The sequence below is a fragment of the Centruroides sculpturatus genome, unplaced genomic scaffold (genome assembly GCF_000671375.1).
Source record: "Centruroides sculpturatus isolate CEXI.00-Female unplaced genomic scaffold, Cexi_2.0 scaffold658, whole genome shotgun sequence".
In the NCBI taxonomy this organism is placed as follows: Eukaryota; Metazoa; Arthropoda; class Arachnida; order Scorpiones; family Buthidae; genus Centruroides; species Centruroides sculpturatus.
In genome coordinates, this window is record NW_019384934.1 from 399,966 (window position 1) to 407,580 (window position 7,615).

Below are 7,615 nucleotides of genomic sequence, written 5' to 3' on the forward strand. Positions count from 1 at the left end.
GAAACATTTATAACTAAAATCACATTAAATGTAATATGTATATATCTTTTTTTTTTTTAAATCTTTAATTCACGTTAAGAATTATAATTACTGTATCGGTTATTATTATTATTATTTTTTAAATTTATGCTGATTTTAATTATTCTTAACTTTAATTACATTTTAAAAATATATAATTATATCTGTTTTTAATGATAAAATAAATGTATCGAGTTAAAATTTAGAACACATTGAGAAATGCATGATGCATGAAATTACATCATTTTAATCACGATGGTTCTTCAGATTTCTCTATCTTAAGTAAGAAAAATTATTTGAAATGTTATCTAATATATTTCCATCATTACAGAACCTCTGTACAATTTTTTTTTAAATTCTCGATCAATGTAGTAAAATATCATAGCAATAAAATGTTTTTAATGTAACTAGACATAAACTAGTTTATTAATTATTTTTTATGTTATAAATGGAATTTTATCAAGTTTATCTAATAAATAAATCTTATTTTTCTAATCTAGATTGCTCTATCTTTGTTTAAATAAATGGAAAGATTTCATTTATAAGATAAAATGAAATATCATGTATAGATTTGATCTATATATATATATATATATATATTTCTTAATATCTTTTAAAGGATTCTTGTCAAAGTTCATAGAAGATAAAATCTATTTTGATTGTTCCAGCTTCAGAAATTCTCTATAACTCTTCATATAAAATATTGTAGATAGATTTTCTTATACCTAAATCATTTAATAAAATTATGAAATTTTAAATGAAGAATGTAGAAAAGTTATTCTGAATTTAATCCAAACAGTGAAAAATGTATTGAATTTTTGTAGCTTATATAAAATTTAATTACAGTATTTTAATCGAATAGTAGTCAACTTCCTCTTGTTAATCCGAAACATTGCAGTGAAGAGACATTATCAGGGATTTAAGAAAAGAGTATTCACATTGATAGAAATAAAAAACATATATATATATCTTTATTATAAAATAATTTGTGAAAAAAATATTTAAAAAAAATTGTTAATTGTTTAAAACATTAAAGAAATAATCAGTTAATTAGTAGGCTTATTTTCACGAAATAAAATGTAAACATAAATAATTTAAACCATATTGTTTTTAAGCAATTATTCTTGAGATATAATATTCCCATAAGATATAAATTTTAAAATTTAAAAAATACGTTAGATGTATTCAAAAATGTGTATTGTATAATTAAGTTAAATTCAGAATATATTGGCCACTGAGGAATATCCAGTTCGTTCGATTCGTGTTTACTTCTTACATGTATTATTTCTTGTTAATTTTAAAATGTGTTGTATATTTTATTCTCAAAAAAATATATTCTTTTAACATGAAGTTTATGTTGGCAATTACACTTACGAATAAGCTTAAAAATATAATATTTTATTTATATTTTTATATTTATGTGATGTATATAAATACTGTATAGATGTAGTTTGTATATTTTATTTAAAACTGTTTTTTAACTTGGGGTACACGAACCCCTGGAGGATGCAAGATACCTTTTCTGAGGGATCTTTTTTTTGTTTGTTTTTTAAATTAAACTTTTCAAACTATTTTTTAAATCTTTTTCATTAAGAAATAAGTCTTTTTTTAAAATAATATTTTAATAAAAATGTTCTAATTTAAAATTTAAATATATAATTATATATTTCTTTCTGTTATAAATACCTAACCTAGACCTAAATGTTTTTATATTAATGAATGGGCACAGATCAATTTTCTAGTTAAGCTGTATCTAAATGAATGTAAGAATATGGAACGACCCTACCTTAAATAATTAAAGAAAAAAAAAACACTTAGATTTTTCTTGGAATGAGAAAACATTTTAAAAAATTTAAAGGTGCGAGCAACAGAAAAGATAAAGAACTACTAATTTAAACCTATTAATACTCAAGCAATAAACTTTTAAGTTAATATATTAAATACTTTTTAGCATTAATTCGATGTTGTTCTTTATTTTAATTTCTATAAAAGGAAATGAATGTCACGCAAATTGGATCCTTTTTTTTTTAAAAAAAATAAATAAAATATTATTTTAGGATACAAATCATCATTAATCAAAGTTAATAACAATAATTTCAAATTTTTATTTTTTTAAAATGTGAATAAAACATTATAGATAACATCATTTTTAAGTTATAATACAATTATTTAAAAAATAAATTCAAATTTATACAAAATAAAAACAATAAATAGTTCATAAAATGAAGTTTCTATGCATTTTTCTCTACTGCTTATCTATTATCATAATTGTGTGGAGGTTTTTTTTAAATGAGATTAAAGTATTAGAAATTCTATTTTATCTTCATTAATCGAAAGATAAATAATTTATGATGAAAAATATTCCGAAAAAAAATAACTGATTATTTGCTATAGGCTTAGTAATTTTTAATATTGGTTGAATTTTATAGTTTATGGTATAGGTGCAGCTTCAGCTTCGATTATTTTGAAGAGTAAGAATTGATGTGTTGCTTTAGGCACTTCAGTTAGGTTCTTTCAGAACCGCATGTTTCTTGTAAAATATTGCTGTGTGCTTCTTAAAATATATCTACAAATTTCTGTCAGCTTGTATAATATTTTCAGGCTGAAAATTTTTAAAAATTAAAAACCATATTATTATTATTATTATTATTATCTTTCATATATTTACTACCTCTGAATAAATTTAGATAATACAGAAGTATGTTAAATCTCATATATTTTATTAATAAAAATATTTTAAAGTTAAAACTTTTAAGCTACTATAGTAATCTACTCATTATAAACAGTGTGGAGAAGATTCAGTTAAAAATAATACCATAAAAAAAGTGGATAAACTAAGAGAAAAAAAAATTACATTTAATAACTCTCTAAAAATGTATTTTAAACTTTAAAATAAAACTACATCTATGTGTTATAAATTAACATTAATATTCAGTACTCTGTACACTAACATAATTTAATTTACATTTTCATACGTTTATGTTTATGCTTGTTATGTTAATTAACATAATATAATAAGAGATTAATTTTAAAGATTATGTTTTAATAATTAAATTAGTAAATGTTCTAAATAATATAATTTAAACGTAGATAAAATAAAGTTAAAATATTATTGATGATGATAAAACTTTACGAAATGTTTTCATTTCAACATAATTAATGATATGGTAATTTAATTACGATATTTTAAATGATTTTCCAAAATCAAAATTTTAATCACAGAATTCTTTAATCAATAGTTATTGAGTCACACAGGCAAAGTTATTTTACTTTTTCAATTTTCAATTCTACTTTGCTACAGGATTTATAATCTTTAGAATCAATATAAAAAGTTACTATATTATTGAGAAAAACTCTTTAAAAAAAGAAAATATTTTATATAACAATCTAAAAGTAAACATTATTTATTATAATGTACATTACAGTACATGAATACCCATTACTACTGGCGAAAAAATATTTCACGATAGTTTTCTTCTCTTAACAATTGCATTAATGATATTGAGAAGAGGAGAGATAATTTTCAGCTTCAACTACAAATTGAATTTTTTTTTTAATATTGAAAGGTGATTCAACTCTTGCTATAGACACAAATAATAGTGTTAGATTATACGAACAGCATATAGATGCGATATTACTTTGTCTGCAAAATATATAAAGCAATTTGTACAATTCGTGGCTTCAAAAGAAAGATTTACAATCGTATAAAAATATTTAAAAAATGATAATTGATATCGCTTACATTTAACGCACACAAAAATAATCACGTTTTAATTAATATTTTTACATAAAATAATTCAAATTTGCAACCTTTTTTTTAAAATCGTTATTTCCTTTTTATACATTATAAATCAAATATTTTATTAAATAGTAAATAAAAAATAAAATATATTGACATTCTTCAGAGCCGACACAATTATTAATAATTTTAATTCCTTTCCCTTTATATATATTTATAAAATAACTCGAATTCGAATGAACGAAACTTCTGAACTTTATTGATATTCGTGTCATTTTATCTCTCTATCTAAAGAAAATATTCGATAATTCTTACTAAATATAAAATTACCAGCAGCAAATCGAAACCCTTTAACTTGCAGCAATTTGATGACGTTATTCCATTTACGTAATCAACTACGTAAAAAATTGATTCAATATGTCTTTGATATATCTTTTATAATTCTGATCTCTGAGTATTTAAATAAAAGCAGAATATCGGTTTGACACGGAAAATACGAATCAGTAAAGAAAAATTTCCATTTTTCAATTTAGTATTTGTTTTTTTTTTCTTTCTTTTCTTTCTTTCTTTTTTTTTCTCTTCTTCTCCCCTTTACTTTAATGTGTGTTACGCTTGGTGAGAGCATATTGCGGGGCTTTTAATGGTAATTAATGGGAAAAATTGATTGATCTATAGATTAACTTTGGCTTCTGTAAAGAAGAAAAATTTGTTTGTTTCTCTGATAATTTATATTTCTATTCATTAATTTTATTTGATTTATTCTTGTCTTTTTAATCAAATCGCGAAAATGTTATGGGATATTTTATGCAATAAATTTCTTAAGCTTTCGTTAATTAAAAATATAGGCCTATATATATTTTTATTTTTTTACACGATTTTGAATCTATGCTTCATAATTACACATTAATACATTCTAAAATCAAGAATTATTTATTAAACTTTGTATAATTTGAGTATTTTTTTTTAATAATAAAATAACATTTTAAATTGTTTTATATACAAATAATTAATAATAATTCATAAAACTTTACACTTTTACACATTTATAGTTAGACATTTATACTTTATAAAATAATTACAGTAATAATGTATTTATAAATATTTATATTATTTGAGTATTTTCTTAAAAATAAAATAAAATTTTTAAATCTAAAATTGCTATAACTGTAACAAATATACTGTTACAATAACATTAGATACTGTTTAAATAATGCGAAAGAAGATGAAGAAATGAGAGTATTGTGGATAATAAAAATAGAATTCGAATTTTTTTTTTATAAAGACTTAAAGACAATATCTATTCGAAAATATGAAATTTGTATTCTGAATTTTCTCGATAAATTTAAAATACGATAATTTATCATCCTATTTTAAAGACTTTCATCTTCTCTCTTCGTATGTATTTCCAATTTTAGATATTTCTAACAAATTCTAGAAAATTTTGATCATTCAAAAAAGTTGTAACTGTAAAAATAACAATAATAATTTCATTTTATAAATTATAATATATTTTTTTATATTTTTTATATGATCCAATGATATCGATATTTTATTTTTACAGGTTTTTTTGAATTTTAATATATTTTTAGAATCGTATTATTAGAAGTAAAGTTAAATTTCTAAAAATNTTATAAAATAATATTATTTTATTTTTTAAAACTTTCATTATAATGCTTTAATTTTTAGCAAATCTTTCGAATTTTTAAAGCTTAAAAGTTCTTATTAATTAATTCATTTCTTTAACGGATTTAATCCAAAATTTCATTATATGGATTATGATCTACATTAATATAACGCTTAAGATTATATACGCGCTTGTATATTCCTCATAAATTGATTTTACTGGTCATACGAACGAGATTAAGCAAAGATAATGATATTTAGTTAGTTAGAAATTAAGAAAGTTGCAAGTTGATGCGGAAGAGGAAACTCTGGAACAAGGGTCAAAGGACAAATCAAACTCGAACTGTTCGACATGGAATGGTAACAGTTTAGATAACAAGACGAATGCAACTACAAGATAAAAACAGAAAATAAAACATGTTCGACTGACATACAAACAAGATAAGTTCAGTGAAGATGATAGAACGAGAGAAAAAAAAATATTCTTTTTTTGGTAGTTAATTTCCTTTTTGATTATAACTAAAATAGCTCCCTGCTTTTAAAATATAGATAAAGCATTTTGCCAATATCATTCAAGTTTAAATAAAGATTTTACAACTGTTTAGACGAGAAAAATTCTTCTTACGAAGTTCTTAAGGAGATCGCGAAGGGAATAGAAAGTTCTATTCACGATTTTCCAAGCTAAACAATATCCTCTTACAATATAAGAAGACTTTCGAGTGTCAATCGGCTTTTCTATAGAAACATTGTTGACTCATTTCTATACTTAATCACTTTCAATATTGTTTAATAGGTACTCGTAAGCGATAAACTTCAATTAAACTCATAGAAGTAGCATTTCTATGCTTAAAATCTTACTTTTCGATTGTCCTATAAAAATCTAGGTCGTCGTCAATTATTAACAGAACTCCAGCATCTAAGGAAAAAAAAAACAATATTTTAAAAATAGATCTTTCTTTTCTTTTCAGAAAACAGTAGGAGAAATTCTTATGATTATTCATTTATGAGAGAAGAGAGAAGACAGAAAAAATAAAAAGCAAACACAAAAATTATTATTTGCTGGGACCTAGTGATACATAAAAACATAACTTCCGCTGACGAGAGTTGCATTGAATAATGCAATCGATCGGTATCAGGAAACAAACAATATATCTGGTAGTTGATCGCCCTTAAATAACATTTATCCTCAGAGGAGAAATTCGCAAACAAAATCGACACTTCCCGCCAAGCAGTCACGTGAAGGACGAATCGGAAGAAAATTCCACGAAAAACAAAATAATAATAATAATAATAATAAAAAAGCATAAAAAATTCAAGCGTGGAGAATAGGACGATTCGACGTAGAGTTATCCCATAGAAAAATTAAAACAGTGTAAAACTGGGTAGAGAAAAATCGCCGCTAGGTGCCACCCTTTCCGACAATGTCTATCCGTGATTATACTAACTGACATTTTACTGCAGTAATGTACGGTGTTTTCGGTGTTGTCATGACAACGGCTGGCAACCAGGGTACCCCTTTCTACGCAGGGATAGCCTCTGTTTGACTCGCTGACGCAGTCCTTCCTTCAACATGGCCGATTTCCGTTGAGTGGAGCAATTGTAAGAAGAATGAACGAATGGTCACCTTTCGTACGATCAAAGGCATGGATCTATTAAGGTAAGTAGATAATATTTTTCTTTAAAAAAATTTAAATAATTTAATTAAATCGTAAGACAATTTTTTAATTGAAATATTTCCCACAAAAAAGAAAAAAAAAGAAAAAGAAAAAAATTGTCCGGGAAGTTGTTACGGAATTAATTCGAATGCAGTACAAAACTTTTATTTTTAGTAGAAGTTATTTGAAATTTATATTCTATCGCTTAATTATAACTCGATAATTTATTTTGTTAATCTTTAAATGTGTTAATAATGATGAAAATGAAAAGAATTTCCAATTATCAATCCGTTTTTACATGTATATGTATGAGGCCTACATACGCGCAGATACTATTCGAATTATAAATCATGTATAAGTAAGAGAGAAAAAAAAAGTTTCAGTTAGAGTCTTTTAATCGTTTAAAATTCGTCTACGTACGAGATTTTATATATCGAATTTTCTGTAATCATTTAGAAAAGGATAAACTGCATAGGAATTGAATGGAAAATATATAAAGTCATAAACTAATAATGAGTTAAAATATTAAATTAGAAGCATTGAAAAATGGATGAAAATTAAAAGACGTCGTCTTTCCCAC